This window comes from Ambystoma mexicanum, chromosome 11, assembly GCF_040938575.1.
Source record: "Ambystoma mexicanum isolate Mex_15411 chromosome 11, UKY_AmexF1_1, whole genome shotgun sequence".
In the NCBI taxonomy this organism is placed as follows: domain Eukaryota; kingdom Metazoa; phylum Chordata; class Amphibia; order Caudata; family Ambystomatidae; genus Ambystoma; species Ambystoma mexicanum.
Window position 1 is genome coordinate 997,979,152 of NC_090934.1, and position 19,190 is coordinate 997,998,341.

A 19,190-nucleotide genomic window follows, 5' to 3' on the forward strand; every position below is an offset into this window, starting at 1 on the left:
ATTCTTTCAAAATAATTGCATGCAAGAACTCTAATTAGAGGACAAATATTTGTAAACACAGCATTCAGAATGTTGCTACAATACAGAGGACTTGACTAAAAGAAGTGTTGATATTTATTTCTTACAGTAACATTTGACATGCAACTGATGTAACAATTTGTTTAAGCACAACAACTTTGAGATTACGATCAATGCAGGTCACTTGGAAGTTGGACAGTGGCATACTGGAGAACTAGTGTGATGGGTGGGTCTGTCTTTTTTTAGCAGCCAGTCTGTCACTATTGGGAATAGTCAACCACAGCTTTGATCGATTTTTAGTCTTTAGGGCTGTAAGTGCTGAGAGTCCAATCTTGCAAAGGTACGCAGTGCTGAGAGGGTACATTGACTCCACATATGGATAAAGATGGAAACTGCATTTTGCCAAAATCCACCCAAAACCATTTTTTTTTTAATAGGCTCTGCAGTAAGCGATCACTTTGAAGCTCCACGAGTTCCTTCTGGAGGTGTATTGGGAGGTGGACAGGGATGCCATTTAGGGGTCACCAGAGGTCGCAACTGCAACCTCTTTACTTCTGGAGTGGCCGACATTCTTGTTCAGGCCCCTTAAAAAAATAAGAAAAATAAGAACTGGAGTGCCACAAATCTAACACTTTTAGCACTGACGCTAAATAAGAAAGAATAGGAATACCAAGTGTTGTGTCTTTCTGGAATTCTATACAATAATGGCTAGACTCATTAAAGGTTTATTTCAGGTACACTACAGGGGGTGAATCACTGATTTAGTCTGTTCTTAAACACCTCAACTCAGCCTTTCATCCTTCTGAGGTTGATAAATCAGTAGCAACACAGGTTGGGCGATATTGGGTGTATATTTTTTCTATATAAAGTGCTTAAGCGTAAGTGCTATACAATAACACATCATTGTCATTTGGTCATGGACGTCTACTTGCATTCACAGTAATTTGGTAATATGGGCCTATACACACTGATCTTAACCATACATATGGCGATCCATTCTTATATGAAATGTACATCACATTATAGTGACATCGTAAGCATATTTTTCGTAGTGTACAATGCTATGTGATGCCACTTCCTGTTTTGTCAATGGGTGAAAAGTCGTGTTCCATCGCTTCACGCGATATCACTTCGGGGTGGGGTCAAATATCACTTCCTGTGATGTCATCAGGGGGTGAAGGGTTGTGTGATTTCACCAAAATGCTAGGGTTAGCGGAAGTGACATGACATCTCTGGAGGTGGGCCCCTATGTCTGCTAGAAAAGGTTTAACCACCCATTCATTGACATTACAATGGTCCTCTGGAAAGTACTTTGAGACTGGTTCGGAGACGGTTTCCGATTAGTTGAGCAACACATGAAAGATCATACTCCGTCTCCTCAAGAGCATCTGCTAATAATGGAAATGCATCGATAACGGCGACATCAACCCTCCTCCAAAGCTCCAGCTTCTTCTTGAATGCTGATATTTGTCCATTCAAAGCCAATGATAAGGTTTCTGTGCCTTGCAGGGAGAACAATTTGCTTTTTAAAGGTCATCAAGGTAAGCTAACAATACAAGTCAGTGTGAATCACTTAGAGGCTCTTCTTTCATCTGGTCTAAACGCCGGCAAAACTGTCTCACTTTGTTCCAGAGTTCATAAATGCAATTTAAAACCTTTCCCCTGGAGAACCACCTGACCATGTGAAACAACAAAGCATCATGTTCGGTTCCCATTTCTGCACATAATGTGGCAAACAGACGGGCTCTTGTGGGGTGCATCTTGATAAAAATGTACAATCTTTACAGCAGAAGTAAGCACCTCTGAGATCATTCCCCATATTGCGCACAGGTAACGCTTCCCGGTGCATCATGCAGTGTGTCCAAAATATATGTGGAGCTAATGCCAACACCTTGGCTTTTAACCCAGCTCTAGCACCACACAATGAAGGAGCACCATCCGTGCAAACATCAGCACATGACTCCCACTTTAGGCAGTGGGAACCTATGAAGTAGTTATGTTAAAGACTTCAGATGCAGTTGCTCTGCCCTGAATTGTTTTACAAAACAAGAAATCCTCCAATATTTCATTTCCATGGCAGTACCTCACATAAGCAATCAAATGTGCTTCTTTTGAAATGACAGTGGCCTCATCCAACTGTAGGGCAAACTATTTCAAGCGCAATATCAATTCTGTATTGATAGAGGACAGGTCAGAGGTGCAGCGGAAAATTGTGGTGTCAGACACAGGCATACGGTTGCATTTCTCTCCTGCACCGTAATCAAGCATTACCCGGTTGACCCCGAGAATTGTTGACAGAATTACTCCCTCAGCATCTGTAAAAGGCTTTTGTCCAGCTAGTACACAATGTGGTAAGAAGCTTCCAAAGCATTTGCAGGTACCACATTTTTAACAGTGTCTTTTTGTTGTTGTAAGCCTGCAGCTGCAGTGCAAAGAAACCTAGTTTTATTTTGCTAAACCCTCATGTTTTGTTTCCAAATGACGCCTTAATTTTGTTGGCTTCAGTTTGCTAATGTAGCACCACAAACCACACGCTGTGCCTTAACTTGTCCAGCAAATGCGATCCATGTGAACCCAAAGTCCAAATAAACATATTTCTGTGTTTTTGCATTTATTTACATCTGTTTCCACCTCTCCTTCTGCTTTTCGTTTAAGATTCCTACCATCTTTGGGCACTAGGAAACGATCCAGTTCTATGTGATATTCCAGCATTTTAAAGTCTGAACACAAAAAAAAAACAACCACATTGATACAAGTTTCAGAAGACTCCCTGTTCCAATCATGAAGTCCTAGCTCAAATCATTTTTTTTGAAGTGTGGTCCTGGACTGGGCCACAGAAAGGCGGTGAAAACCACACTTGGATGCACATTGCACAGGGCCGATATAATCCTTCAGCAATTCTACTCAACCAATGGTACATGGGAAAAAGAAATCCTTACAAGTGCTTCACTGGATTTTTCTTGCTGGGATAGAGGTGGTTAGGTTGATACCCTGATGATTGGAGCGATGGGGCTGCAATGAAAACGAACAGTCAAGGATACATGGCCTACCCGAGACTTCAAAATTATTGATTAGATGAGCAAGGGCTAAAACCAGCTCTTGGGTGTTAGGCATCTGCTAGTAAGCAGGATCCAATGCTGGGAAACCAGGAGGGAGTACACTGTGCACTTGCAACTCCCACAAGAGACGTGAACTTTCAGCACCGCCCCAAACAGGACACGAGATAGGAACAATCATAGGTTTGAAACCCCCGATTTTGACTCCTAAATATACCTTTAAAATTGCCCCACCATCACCCACTGCAAAATACTGTTTCATAAATAAATAAAGGCATTCTTACCGTCGGCAAATCCTATTACAGATGTCAGGATTTTTTATGGTGCCACTGCTGCTGGGTACTTTGCTGTCCTAGATGGGATGATGCAGCTACTTGCTGCAATTGAAAAAGTACAATAAAAAAAAAAAAATATAGATGTACCAGATTGACCATACCAATATTTGCACACTACACTTTACATTGCCATTCAGCACACATCCTCCCTCACACACAGAAGGGACCTATTGTGCAGGTTCCTACTGTGAAATCTCCAAAGTTACCCATAGGCCAGTCCACCCCAGCTGGCAGAGAGAACAGAGCAGTCAGAGCACATACCTGACAACATGACTCGTACTCAGTCGCAGAGACAAAAAAAAATGATAGAGCAGCTTGTTATATTTTTCCCTTTCTATTGCCTGCCTAGAATAGTTGAGAAGTCCAGCCTGCTCTTTCAATTACATATCTCACATAGAATCTTGACATGTAAGTGCTTCACGCACCGAGCTGACTTTTGGAAACATTGAGTAATAGCCATTTCGCTTTTACTGCAGTTCAGCGACAGTGCCGAAGTAGCAGCAGACTCTGCTGTGGCTGCCGTGCCAGACACGAGGGTCCCTGGTTTCTCTGCAACATATGGCACCCCATGAAGGCGAAGGCCTGGCACCCACAGTAGGAAGATATACAAGAATTCCACTTTAAATCTATAGCTGTGGTGCACCCAAAGTACTGTTGGTAATGCAGTGATTTTTAGTACATGAAGGGATGTATAGACTCGCTGTATAGTAGATGGCTACCGGGGTAGCTCAGCAGGTTGACAGACCGTTGCTGAGATGTTATGCAAAACTTGTTAATTGAATGACTTTTGCAATTACTTATAAAGAAAGGAAGTGCTATAAAATGTGTTTGGCCAGGGGATGGATAGTGGTATTTCTGCCTCTGTAATGAAAAATCAAATGTTGGCACCCATGAACCCAGTTTAATTTCCTCATAACTGCTAGCACAACTGAATCATTCATTTGTGATTAACCAGTTTGATAAACATAAAATCTTTATAACTATACCGTGATAAAACAAAGCAAGGGACACAAGTTAGAGTAATGGTGTGGTGTTCTGAAAAAAATAAACACACTTAAAATAAAAACTAATGAACGCAAGTTTCAGCAGCGTTTTGAGTTTGGAAATTACTTTTCTATTAACGTGTAAAATGCACATTTGAACAATAATGTGTCCAGCATGTAAAAAGCCTGCTTTCAATAGTGATGCCCCACCTCTGCATGCCCCCCCCACCCCAGTGATGTTTAACATGTTCATGGCCCATCGATTCCTGTGAGGTCCATTTCAGGACAGAAGAAAACTAACAGGATGAGCAAATAAAGCCAGGAAATTCGCGTGACAGCTGGAGAATGCAGCACAGCGAAGATTAGGTCACCGAGCCCCCAGCTTCCCTCAGCAAAGCTGGGGGCTTGGTAAAGCCTGGTCAGGGCAGAGGCAGACTGGGTCCCCGAGATCTGGCCCATCAACCAGAGCGGTCACGAGGCAGAGGGGCAGCCAAAAGCAGGGGGCCTGGTGTTGTATGATAACCGGCTCCCCCACAGCAGATTGCTGGAGCCCAGCAATCTGCCATGGGGGAGCCAGATAGAATACAACACCGGCAATGCATGCTTCCATCCCCGCTCGCCTCCTCTCCCCCATGCACAGAGGGAAAGGGGACCAGCATTTTAGTGATCCGGCCCCCCTACTCACCTCTTCTCCCCATACGTTCGCCCTTGTGGGACCACAAGGGGGGGGTGAGGGTTTGTGGAGGGGAGTAGAGGGACTGGGAAAGGTCTGAAACGCTTGCTTCTCAGCACCCCCTCTAACTATGGTGAGGGGGTTTGAGCCAAGAAGCAGCATCTGTTAACAGGCAATAAGACACTGGCGGCACCAGCATGAAGCAACAACGCAGCCTGGACACGCGATCCAAAGCGCACGTCTAGGCTGTGTTTATTTCTTGTTTCGTAGCCACGCCCCATCACATCGCACTGACTGAGCACGTGCGGCCGGTGTAACGTCACTTTTTGCTACCCGTCAGAAAATCCTACCGACAGCAGGCATTGGGCAACCCACCCAGGGGTAGGAAAAAGTGACGGGGTAGGAAAATCTGACAGCATGTAATGTCAATTTTTGCTTCCCCATCATAAAATCCTACCAATAGCACATTTTGACCGTGTAGAAGGAAAGTGGGGGTACATTTCAATGGGTAGGCACATTTGACAGGCTGTGCAGGGGTAGGAAAATGTGACGGGGTACGAAAATATGACCGCATGTAATATTTTTTTGCTACCTGTCAGAAAATCCTACCGATAACACATTTTGACATCACATAGGTTAGAAATCCTTGTAGATGGTTGGTGCGGCCCTATAAATATGCGGCCTGGTCCACTGGGGATGCTAGGCCATTGGTCCCAGCTTCACCTGCTCCTCTTCTTCCACATTGGATTCTTCTTCATACGCCATCAAGCACAAAGCTCATAATTGGTCATTACTATAAGAATTCACTAGATCTCCCATTTGTGGCCTAATGTGCACCTAGTACTGCAGACATGGGAGCAGAGGCTACTTTTGAGGTCACAATAACTCCAAACCTGTGCTTGATCCCAGACCGTCCGCGCTGTTCCAGTTCTTCCCACCATGAGCTTAAATTTGTTACTTTCCTTGCAGCACAACTCACAGTGACAGGAATCGTTGTGATGGATTAGCACATACGGCCGTTGGTCTGGGGTTAACCGGTACACTGGAATGCTGGGGTCGTGGGATAGGGCATCTGGGCACTATAATTTAGGGTTTGGACTGGTGAAGGTCGAAGGCTTGTGCCCTCTTTCAGGTGGGATAACTTCTCACAGGGAGCTCTCTGCCCCCATTTGGAATTGCAGGGTACATTTCTTCTGGCATGCAAGTGCTAATAATATGAAACACAGAGGTTTATGAATCTCTGCGGGTTTGGTCTTTCTCACTGCTGCCTAAACTACACCCAAATGCAATGAAAAGTTGTCTTGTAACCCTGAAGGCTTTTGTACGGTCAAAGTAATACTTTAAGGCCCTCTTGACGTCTAAAGAATGTAATGCTGAATATTCACAGTATGTAAATCTATGAAAGATCCAATGCTGGAGAAAATCTAAAAAAGGTGGGACAATTTGATAAGGTAATAAAATATGACAGCAAAGGTCATCATTTTTTTCTACCCATCAGATACTACTATTTACAGGAAAATGGGGAGGTGCGGGGGGTTGGGGGGGGGGGGGGGAGACAAGTGAGGCGGGGAAAGGACAACTGCGACAAGTGACAGCTGTGCTCATTGCAGGCTTTCAGTCACCCTCACCCCTCTTGAGACCTAGTCTTGGCCGCTGCCATCGCTACCCTGATTGGTCTGGCTTGTCCAGAGGTTACCCTGTAGTGCCAGAGAAGTGGTCTTCTCTTGGCAGCTTCAACTCGGTATACACCAGATGCTGAGCTTTGGTGCGGGTATTGGATCGGTGACAGGCCGGGTGTGCTGTTGGTCTGGTTTATTGTGTTGTTGCAGTGTTGTGAAATGCGTGTGGCTTGTGCGAGAGATTTTGAGTGAGATAAGTATGCAGAGGTTGAGCTTATATTGGTTAGTGGGTTACCTGACCTTTGACATGTTGGCATTTGCAGTTCTGTCCCAGTGTGGCACCAGCTGACCACAACTCTTTCCGGATGCGGCGGGCCAATGTTCAGAACTCTATCTGGGTGTGGGCAAGCCAACATTCACAGTCCCATCCAGATGCGGCGCAAGCTAGCGTCTAGAAATCTGTGTGGGCATGCTATCATTCGCAACCCTATCTGGATGCTAAGCAGGCTCGTGTTCTCAACTCCAAGTGTGGCACACACCAACATTCAAGTTTCATCTAGGCGCAGGCTTGCTATCCTTCAATCAATCAATCAATCTCATCTAGATGCGACGCAGGCCAATGTCCACAATTCTAGGTGTGGTTTGTGCTAGTCTTCAGGTTTTGCATAGGTGCGGGCATGCTAACGTTCGAAGTCCTATCTAGATGTGGCGCAGGCTAATATTCACAAATCTATCTAGGTGTGGGCATGTTGGCATTCAGGTTTCACCTAGGTGCGGGCATGCCAACATCAGGTTTCACCTAGGTGCGGGCATGCCAACATTCATGGTCCGATCTAAATGTGATGCAGGCTAATATTCTCAATTCTATCTAAATGTAGACATGCTAATATTCATATTTCTATCTAAGGGCGGGCATGCTAGCATTCAAAGTCCCCTCTAGATGCGACTCAGGCCAATGTCCACAATTCCATCCAGGTGTGGCCATGCTAATATTCTCAATTCTATCTAAATGTGTGTGCCGGTCTGGATATGGTGCGTCCGGTACGTGTGAGTGGGTGAGTCACTTGCGGGTTTTCGTCTTGGTCTAAGTATGTGGTCAGTCTCTGGAGTCTTCCTTGTGTGTCTACATGACATCCCGGCTAACTATCGGCCGATCTCCATCACTCCTTTTCTGGGCAAACTCTTGATAAAGCTGGCCATCTCCCAGCTTAATCATCACACAATCTGTTGGCTGTCTCCACGACCACCAGTCTGACTTCAGAGCTGCCAGAATCATGGAAACTGCTCTCCTGAACACCCGTGAAGACGACCTCTCTAACCTTCCTTCTGTCCTCATTCTCCTCAATCTTTCTTCTGCCTTTGAAATGGTCAACCATGCCATCCGGTCAAGTGGCACAGCGAGTAGAGCGCCCGCTTTGACACCCGTGCAGAGCCTGTTAACGCAGGTTCGAATCCCGGCGGGGCCAAACTCAGCCTTTCATCCTTCCGAGGTCGATAAATGAGCACCACACACCGTGGGTAATAATAAGCAGCGCTCAGATACCTGAGGGTTTGTAGCGCTATATAAAAGCCTAATTATTATTATTATTATTATCCTGCATCACCTCCGTGATAACCTGGGTATCACTGATCAGGCCCTGGTAAGGCTTACCTCCTTTCTCACTGACCACCCCTCTCCTGTCCAACTGGGATACTTCATCTCTTCTATCTGCCTCTCTCTACTTGTGGTGTTCCCCAGCTGTCTAACCTTTCTTCCTGGCTGTTCACTCCCTGGCACCTCTTGCGCACCACATCGCTACCTTCTGGTCCAACTATCAGTGTTATGCGGACAAACAGATCTGTTGAGAGCGGTTTTAGAAGCTCACCATTTGCTCTCAAGAGTTAGGACTTCTTCAGGTGGGGTGTGAACTATTTGGGTTACGGTCCTTTGCGTGAGATTGAAGGGCGTCAGGGGGTGAGAGGAATTAGTGATTCTTTAATCCAGTAGTCAAAGGATTCGATGGTTAAAAGTCTACCACAGGTCGGCGAGGTTGGGGGACAGAGTAGCAGGGTTTTGGCTAGGTCAGGGAGTACCTTGACTTTGTTCCATCATTTGTGATCAAAGGTGAGGGTAGGGGGAGTTGTGGGAGGATGGGCTGGTGTGTGGATAGAGATAGGGATGGCAGCGGGTTTGGGACTGGATGTATAGACGAGGTCCTAACAGCTGAAGATCCCATCAAGGGTGTGACCACCTGAGTGAGTTGGACCTGTGCTATGACAGGAGAGGTTGAGTGCTTCAAGACTGTCGACCAGGGGTTGGGACATAGGGTTATTCGGCACGTCAAACCATATATTGAAGTCTCCTCGTAGTGTGAATGTTGGGTGATTTACCTGAATGGTAGCTATTGAGTCACAGAGATTGTTGGCAAAATGTCCGTCATATCCAGGGGGGTCTGTATACAAGTATGAAGCTGTAAGTGATTGTTGATGCTAGCAAGAGTTTTACGAGAAGGGATTCACAGTTAGCATTGCATGTCTGGGTTTCAGTGAGAGATGGAGAAATGCGTTTGTAGAGAATTGCCACTCCGCCACCTCTGGAAGGTCTGTTGTGGGAGGTAAGCGAGTAGCCATGGTGGGGGTGGAGTTGGGAGGGGGGGGGGTGGGAGGAGCCCTTGTGGGAGGAGGAGTCCTCGTCAGGAGAGCCACATTTCAGTGATAAGGTGATCTGAGGGCTGTCAGGGAATAGGAGGTCAAAGAAGCTGTGTCTGTTTTTCGCCACAGAGCGGGCATTGAAAAGGAGGCATTTGATATCATGAGGTCAAGTGATTTTCTTGATGCTCGTGGCAGGGAGTGTTTGGTCTACATAGGTGCCCTTTGCAATGTTGGGAGTAGTCTGATTAGTCTGGCAAGTTGGGAACGACAGAGGGGTGGTAGTGGGGGGTTGGGATGTAGGTACTCTTTGCCGGAGGGGTGAGTGGGTCAGGTTGATGGGTTGCGGAAAGAGTAGGCGGGCAGTGGTAGGTATGTTAGAGGGGTTGGGGGGGATGGAGAATGGTGCATGTGTGGGGTCATGCAAGTTGTTTGGGGTTTGTGTCTGGCGGGTGCTAGGGGTTTAGGAGTACTGGGTGAGAGGTCGAGTTCAAGGGGGTGAAGATGGGGCGAGGGAAGGAGAAGGATGGGAGGTTGGACCGATGAAGTGGTGAGGTATGGAGAGTCGAGGGAGAGGGCTAGTCACCTTTTTTGCATTTTATGGGTCTGACTGCCAGGGGATGTGTGAGAGACGGTAGGAGGGTCAGAGGGGAAGGAGTATGTGGTGATGGTTATAGAAAGGGCAAGACGTGCTACTTTGAGAGACGCGAAAGGGTTTGAAGGGGGGAGGTTGGTATGGGAGATTAGGCGAGAGGGTTTTGCAGGTGAAGAGGTGGGGGTTCAGAGTTTTGCAGAGTTTGTGGGGTGTGGTTGTCTCTGTGAGACCTCTGTCAAGGCGACACTGCATTTGAGGAAGAGGAATAGGTGGTGAGGAGGAGTGGGGCTGATGTGGGGGGCATGGATGGAGTGCGTGTTGGTGGAGGGTTGACCCTGATGGTGTGACGTGGAGCACTAGATATGAGTGTGGGTGCTAGTGCAGGTGTCAAGAGGGCTTTGGCAGGGGCCGGGTGGGCTGGGGTTGCTCTGGGGGCGAGTTTCTGAGTGAGCGCACACATGCTGTGTTATTTGCATAGAACACATGGTGTTTGGAGTGCCAGAGAGCTCCTCAGGCTTGTGAGGTGGAAATTGCATGGGGAGAAGTGGATTGTTCTCTGTAGATGCCTGGGGGGGCGAGTGGGCCGGTTGGGCTGAAATGTGTGGGATGAGGTGCGCAGTGTTTGGCATGCCACAGTGCTCCTCTGATTTCAGAGTTGGTTGTGGGATGGTGATTAGGGGGCTGGAGGGGGGGGCAGAGTATTGGCGATCGAGTACAATGGTCCGAGGTGGCAAGTTGATGTGGGATGAAGGGGGGGGGGTCCCTGAAAGAGGGTGCTAGTACGGGCCGCAGGTGCTGCGGGTGGTGCATTATGGCGGGTGGGTGTGGTGCAGAAGGGGCAGGGTTGTGGAGGTCTTTGTTGTCTAGAAACCTAGGTTTCTCCATCAGGGAGGGGAGGTCGATCATGATTGTGGGATGGAGCAGATCAGCAGCTGAGTGATTTGTGGGTCAGAGAGTAGCTGCACATCTAGAGGGCTAGGACCGAAGGAGTCCAGTCTGGGTCGAGGTACCCATTAATAAGATGGGTACCCATTAATAAGATGGCATGAAGTGTACTGAGCTATAGTGCAATAGCAGCACTTAGGTTTGGGACATCTGAATAGAGGGAGAAAGGGCCTAACATGAGGGAACAACTGTAGACGCAATAACAGTGAATGCAATAGCAGCACCTAGGTTTGGGACGCCTTGATAGAGGGAGAAAGGGCCTAACACGGGGCAACACCAGTAAATGCAATAGTGGTAGTAACGGTAACTCAAGAGGCAGGCAGTAATCTGAAACACTAGGAGCTGTTTGGCTGTGGGCTGAATCTAAGTGTGATAGGACACAACAGGTGGGATTAAAATGAATTTCGATGGGTTTGGACATTTTACTGGGGAGCAGCAGGTGCTGGTCTCCTACCTTGTCGGTCGCTGCTGGTGGACGGCTGCAGGCACCACAGGCTAACACGGGCCAACATGGTCTGGAGCCGCTTCTTCGGGGGCTGCTGTATTTTCAGTTGTGGTCATGCCACCAATGCGAGCAGTCTTATCCAAACTGCTAGACCAGACAGCATGCTCTGACACTTCTGGTAAGTTGCTCTTATGTTCCATCAAGTTGTATCAAGTTGTATCAAGCTGTTGCATAGGAACGTGGCAGAAACCCACTGGCTCCCACCACCCAGGCCTACCTCTCTCCAACTGCCTGGGCTGGAGCCTCACTCATACCCAAACATTCTAATACCTCTCACGGCATTCTTATTGACCACAGACGTTCCATACCTTCTTGCAAGCACTATATAACACACCTCCCCTCTTTTGTACACACACACACACACACACACATACACACACACACACACACCAGAGAACACACTCGGACCATATACATTCTTCCAGACTCTACATAACACATCTCCTTTTTCAACACACCCACCAGGGCACATCTCGGATGGGAACTCACTCATAGAAACATACAGGTGAGACAAAGCACACCACAAGCAGGGTTGGACTGGGACAAGAAATAGGCTGGGCACCCCACCCAAAAAGTAAAGTGCACCATATCACAGACTTAGGGATGTTGAGGAGGGGCTGGTAGTCCCATATGGGATTCTGATTGATGGCTGTTTTTACCACCCACTGGGAGACAGGCAGACATTGAGGCAGTGCCTACCGATCTAGGGTTGCAACCCCTTAGTTATTGTGACAAATCAAAAAGGTATTCGTCCCTTCTCTCCAGGTTGGACCCACCCCCTTTGAGGCTAGCCCACTCCGTAAGACTAGGGGTCTGGGCAAGTTGAACCAAACTGGGAGTGACTTCCTCTTAGGGGACAGGTACTCTCATTTCCACGAGGAACTCTCTAGACCACCCACCTTATAGGCATATATGTGACTGCCTTCCATAAAGAATCTCTCTTTTAAGAAGAGATCTGTATATAATTGGGATGAGTGGATCACAAGAGGAGAGAGATTATTGTGCACAGGGGAACCCCCCCTAGCATAATCACGCCTTGGAGAGGCAGACGAGGAAGAAACCGTGGAACCTACGACTGTTCGACAAACTGAAGAACGCCAGCTCAAGACACCGGAGGCCCGGTAAAGTAGACAATGGGGAAGCCGTTTTGAAGACGGGGAGAGAAAATCTATCCGACGTGGTGGTGTGACCAGGACCATCCTGCGGTGTGCCAGACATCTGCCTAACAATGCCGAAACCCCTACAGCAGGGAGCGCTGACACCTCCCACCGGCCAGCATCCCTCGACTACAGTAGCCGACAGAGATGCAAGGAACAGAAAGTTGGAGAAACCCGAGACCTAAAACACGAGGCAGTTTACCCCAGCAAGTGCCAAGCCACACAATGTCACCAGGGACAAACAACGGTACAGGGGAAAATAGGAGAAGCGGGAGGCTGCCGGGGCAACCTATTGTAAGGAGTGGAACGAGTGAAAGGCCCGAGGGCTACATTTGAATAGTAAAGCTGAATAAGTCAATATATGTGGAATAAACGGAGAGCTTGACAAACCAAGGCGAGTGGGAAATGAAGGAAAGGTGGAAACAAATACCCTGGAAATAGGGAAATTGCAGCTCAGTGTTGAAGGATGGGGAAGACCCTCCATATCCAACTGTCAAATGAATTGTGATTTGGCACTACCAAGTGCATTAAATAACAAGAGAAAGAAACCAATAGAGAAACCCAGGAGGGGGATTGCTAATACAAATAAAACCTTAAGAAAGGTGGGATCTCAGGGTGTGAGAAACCTGAAAGTAAAGTAAAGACTGTGAGACACTATGTTCAGGAGAATCATAAGCATAACACTAAAGAGTAAAAGACCAATGAACAGCTAGGATTAGCTACAAGAACTCATGAAGGAAACTCCAAGAGAGTGTCAAAGAAAATCAGCATAAGCAACATATTTCAGAAACAGAGATTTTGTTCATTGACGATATAAGGAGCTAAAAACCCTGAGAGAAAGCCACTGCCAAGAAGGCAAAAAGGGAAAAGACCAGGAGATGAGAGACAGTCTTTTGGCCGACTTTAGTTGTTTGTTTGTGTTAGTGGAAGGGTCAGATAGAGTTGTGTTTAGGACTGAGGACATTTACTTGACACTTTGTGATGACAGACAAGCACCTTCAGTTACTTTAGTAAGGCAGGGAACCCCCTCTAGCATTAGGGGGGGATAGGCCTTTTCTTTATTATTTCATCAAGAGAAAGTCAACCTGTCCAGAGTATGTCTGACTCCTCATTCCGACTAGCTACATTATCCAGGGTGCGTGTAGGTGTTCCGGCAGCAAGGGCCAATCCAGTTATATAGGTGTCTGGAGGGGCTCTCGTCAGAGACGGGGAAACACAGCAGGCTCCAAACACATTTGCACAGAGATGCTGTTCACCCAGCAACCCCATGCAGCGCTACCCATCCACAAATCGACTAGGAGAGTCTTTATGCAATGATACGTAAAACCTGTTACCGTCTCAAATGCAGAGCACTCCTCATAACTGCCAAACTAAAGTATCAAACCTTACAAAATCAGACATAAAAAAACTAGCCTTACTGTATGGGTTATTGGAAAAGCTTGACCTTACAAGCTTGGGTGCCAACTTATGATTTTCTCTACAGAGGCGGAAATTCCGACACTGAGCAAAGAGAGGGAGCCCTGCCCATGTCCAGGTTGAAACAAACCATTTTAAAGCACGTTTTGCAGCAAGAAATGGAAAAAAAAAAAAACACAGGATTAACCGGCAATTCTAAACCTATAACATTTCTGCAACAGTCGCCTTTCCTCCAGAGCTGTCTTTCCTCGGCATTCTGCTTTTGGATCTCCACCTTGCCCCTACTTCTTTTGCACCTGCCAGACAGCTTTGCCTGTCCACCCCTCTCCTTCCCCCTCCACCCTGCAATTAAGGCTCAAGTGATCAAATCATGTGGAGTCCTTTCTACTTTGAAGTGATCAGCACGTGCTAATTTTACAAGACGGATGCTAACACTTCACCGAGTCTCAGCCTAGCACGAAAGGACCCAGAAGCCATCTCACGCCAAGTGATTAAAAGGCCCGCGGCTTAAAAGCACACAGGACTCCATCCTTTTTTGGTCACCCTCATACAAATACATGCAGTATACCCACTGGGCAAATGACACTCCTGCCCTAGTGGATCCGGGAGCACAGGGTCAATGTCTCCCATGTACTCAGTGGCTGTGTGGTACCCAAGCTTACAAGTGCACAGCACACTGTTTGTTCATATAGTATAGAAGGAGCTCAGCCTGCCTGCACAGTAATGATCTACAGGCGGTAGATGCGGTCGAGGGCGGAGAGTTACAAATAAAGTGACATATGCATACTTAACCACAGTCTGCTGGGAACACTGAATTAAACAACACTCAAATGTAATGAGAAACCTGTTAAGGGATGAGCAGTTTCTACAGCACCCTTTAGCTTTGATGCTGTATTCCTTCATTTTCTACACACACAAAATGTGCTTCTCGTCACCTCCTTCACGGTTTCCATTCCTCCGATTATCCAGGCTATAAATCTCAGCATGTGGTGCCTCCCTTTCAAGTCTTTTTTCCTTATTAGACAGACCTTCATCCCAAGCCTGGCCACTGACCTGGAGTATGATGGTGTATTAATAGCCGAGATATTCCTGACTTAAGATAACCACATAATAAGGTATGGTTCAATAACCGTGCCGATGATACACAGGTGCTCTTAACGCTTGATTTTCTAGCAAGTGATCCCCCATCCCGATTGAGGAATTGTCTTAACGCAGTGGGGGACTGGATGGCCAATAAATGGTTAATGTTGAACGTTGCAAAGACTGCGATTATGGTAATAGGTGCCGCTGAATCGCAGGTAGTCTGTACCAATGACTTTTAGTCAGATTCTTTTGGCACATGTCCAGCCCGTCAAGTCTATCAAAAGTCTTGGTGTTAAAGTTCAGTCCTCAGGCTCTAGGGAGCTGCAGATTGCATCAGAATGAAACTCTGGGTTTTTAAAGCTTAACATTTTGAGGAAGACGCTGCCATTTTTACCCTCTGAGTCTTGAGCAAAGGTTGCTGCAGCTTCAATTCTTGGGTCTATTGATTACTGCAATGGAATCCATGTTGGCCAGCCAGCTTTCTTGGTTCAAAGATTGCAGCTCCTTCAGAATGCTGCAGCCCAGCTGGCTCGGTATCGGGTAATAATGTCCCCATACATAATGTCGCCGGGATAAACCATTGGCAATATTATATATGGTGAAATTATGTATGGGGATGTCCACTGCTCCCTGTGTTTAATAAATAAAAATAAAATAAGAAATTGCGGGTTGCAGGAGTGTCCCCGCATGTGCAATGTAATAATGTCTCCGCAAAAAACAGACTTTTTTGTCAGGAAACATTTTTTGCAGGGACATTACTACATGGAACAGCTGGCTCTTGGAGTTGGTGGAATGTCCCTCTCCCAAGATCTTCATCAATTGCATTGGCTTCCTGTGCATGGCGGCATCAAGCTTAAAACTCTCTGCATTTCTCATCAGGCCTTCTATCAGTTGGGTGCTGAGTAACTGCAGACGAGACTCATTCCATACACTCACTCAAGGCAGCTCCGTTCGGAGACTCAAAAACTTCTGTTGGTCCCTTGCTTCTAAAGATCACGGGTCAGTGGTCGTGCTTTCTCCACAAATCATTTAAGAAGCATTCATGATCATTTAGCATTTTGGAAACTCTTGAGACTTCACTTTTGTAGTTTCTTGCTATTCTCTAGGATTTCTGGAGTGGACTCTCCTACAGGTTGTTTCTTAGCACCTAGATGCCTTCTGGCTGTAGTGCTGTGCTTTATAAATGTTATTAGATACATTACCTTACTGTCACTTCCTCAACATGCTGTCATTGAACTATTCCATCATTCATATGACAGCCACTCCATGCCCACACCCGTTGCACAATGATGAGACCCCCACCCCATCCACCTGCCTCCAAACGCACGTTTACTTCATCAATCTGAGTGTGGGGGCTTTTGTGAACGCCAGACCCCGGACCGGTTACCTAAAACCAGAATTGAAGGTTCGAGAAGTGACCCATCTCAGCGTGGTGAGTGCAGTGGGCCTTTTCTGCAATTTATGTGAGCGCCAAGTGGCCGCTCACCCTTTGGGGCACCTAGCCTCCCACTGAGTGTGGTGTGTGTCAAGCGATAATCCATGGGCCTTTGGTTTTTTTGTTTTATTAATTTTTCATTATTTTTCAAATCCTAACATTCTATACTTCACAACGGTTTGTGTTCACAAGTAATCAGCTGCAATTCCATATTAACCATTTTTCAGCCCATCGCCCACAGATGCTTAAAATTACCACTTCGCCACATCCAGCCTTCCCCTCTATCGAACCCTCACCTAATACTTGTCTCCTTCCCCCTTTCCTCCTTCCATGCCGAGCCATTGTTATGCTCCTCTTCGATTCATGGCTCCCCAACCTTTCGTCCCTACTTGGCCAATTCCTGACTGCATTACGGGGGCTTTCAAATCCAGGGATGAGGTTAATTTATTTAATATATGACCCCTATCTAGTTCCACCCCTTCCTCTTCTTCCAAGTTAATATTCTTCCGCAAGATTTCCTTTCCACCAACCCCCATCGTTGTTAGTTATTTATCCATTGCTGTACCTGCAGTCTTTTTGAGCATTTCCAGGATATGGCTATCTGTCTTTCAGCCAATATAAGCATAAATTGTACTGTCCTTTTCTGAGTTTTGTTTCTCTTCCCTCCCGCGAGCATTACCCAGAAGCAGATAGACGGTGTGAGAGTATAATTACTCCATAGTAACTTATTAATTCGGGCCATTACCCCATCCCTTGAAACATTTGTGTATAGGCGCGTTATAAATGCCATATCATATCATGCCAGTATATGATTATAGTCGAACATTAACACAACGTATACCAAAACTCTACCTGGCCCTCACCACAACGCAGACGTTCATGAGATAAAATGATTAACTGTCTGTAGCTCTGCTGGAGTCATGCATACCCTCTGCAGATTACAGAAGTGAGTTATCTGAAACATCCCCTTGACTGTTTGCTGACCTGGTATGGACATCCTATTTGGAGGGTGGAGCATTTGTAATAATAAATAAATGTGACAAGATTCACTTTACCAATATCATATCATATTACAGTCAGCTGCTCGGCAGCCAGTTACCACCTAGAGACAGGTGTTAAACTTTGACGGGGAAACATCACTTGTTCAGCGTCCTTTGAATGCCACATGTCCCCTCGGGCTGTACAGGGGGGCGAGGGTCTTTTCGGAAAGCTAGCAGCCTTTCAGAGGCCTAATAATGAGGGATTGGTTATTAAATAATAACAGTTCCCATACAGGCAGATAAATTCCCCCAAAGCACCAAAGAGCATGAGGGTTATTTAATGAACGATCATCAAAACATACATCAGCCGTACTACTTGCTGTCCCAAACGAAGTGAAACAAGAGATTTAAAGCCTTTTGACATTACTATCTTTTCATTTTGGATGCTTAATGTGAGAGCAATCTGCGCCTGCTGCATGCCTCCCTCGTGTGTCTTTACCCGCCTGAGCCCCCTCCCTCTATCCCGTGTCAGCTCTCTCTAAACTAAAGATCACACTCTGCTCCCACCAGCGTGCACATTAGCCAGTGCACCAGGATGCAGACCCAGGCAATGTGTGCTGTGAAACATGCAAAGTTGAAAACATTCAGTGTTGGGGAGGAGGGTTACAATGGCACCGCATTTAGTGAGGATTACTATCCTGGGAGATTATAGCAAAAACACACACAGTGTCCGCTGGGTATGTGCTCTTTCCGTCCCTTTTGAAGTAGCTCGTGACACGACTTTTCTTTGTTCTTTTATTTCAGTCAGCCTAGCTCACAAAGTTAAATGAACTGCACCCCTAGAAACCTAAAAAGACAGACACACCACATTCATGGTGTCAAAAAATCCTATCTCGTTAAGTAATGACATGCATGCTCAGTCAGCAGGATAGGATTTTCTGACACATAGCAAAAAGTGACGTTAGACTAATTTTTAAGAGAAATCAAGATGCTCTGCCTGGCAGCACTGAGCGGTAAAGTTACGCACATCTCCCTGCAATGTTCAAATCAGCACCCCTCACGTCGTAAAAGAAGTGCAGTTGCAGAAATCATACCAAGGGAACTTCATGCCTTAGCACTCCCGACCCCAACTGGCTGAGTTCATTGTTGTTAAAACAGTGAAAGCCGTGTTACGAAGATAAGGGCGAAGAAAGAAGGCGTACACAATGTACAGTTTTGTAGAAAGCCCGTGAACACAGCACAAAGTCACGGCCGTTTGGGAGGTGGAAAACATGCCAAACAATAAATCAGACTTGCTGCTGAGAGCCAATTGGGGGAAACCATCTGCTCTGAAATGTACTAGGAGTGCGCCGCACGGCGATAAATGACTTCTGTTTGAGGGCGGAGGAGGGAAAGGGAGCCGGGGATGGGGGGGGTAATACTTACCAGCCAAGAAAACACACAAAGATCCGCTGTTGCTGCAACCAAAATCAAAACAGGAAAAACCCACCTGCACCCAAGTATACCTGACGCTTGGAAACACGTTCGAGACTTATAAGCGCCTTATACATGCACAATATAAAAGAAATACCAGTCTGTGTACGGCATTGAGTCCTCTTTCCTCCATGACTCTTTTCCTGCGCACCTAGACGTCTTACTACGTGAAAAAACGACTGAACGGCATTTCAGGAAAACGTGAAAAATGTCATTACGTCTTAAAGACATTTAAGAAAATGTCGGCAAACTTTTAAACACACATAATGCTGTAGGGTCTTATTGGAAC

The 19,190-nt window shown here is 46.5% G+C and overlaps 1 long non-coding RNA gene across 1 annotated transcript; it reads right to left on the reverse strand.

The window, feature by feature from the left end:
• Nucleotides 1–96: 96 nt before the first annotated feature.
• On the reverse strand, nt 97–19,086 carry LOC138504015 (uncharacterized). The gene is made up of 3 exons (XR_011279749.1): nt 18,999–19,086; nt 3,359–3,451; nt 97–602 (listed from the first exon to the last, which is right to left on the reverse strand). It is a non-coding gene; the product is annotated as an uncharacterized lncRNA (long non-coding RNA).
• Nucleotides 19,087–19,190: the final 104 nt, after the last annotated feature.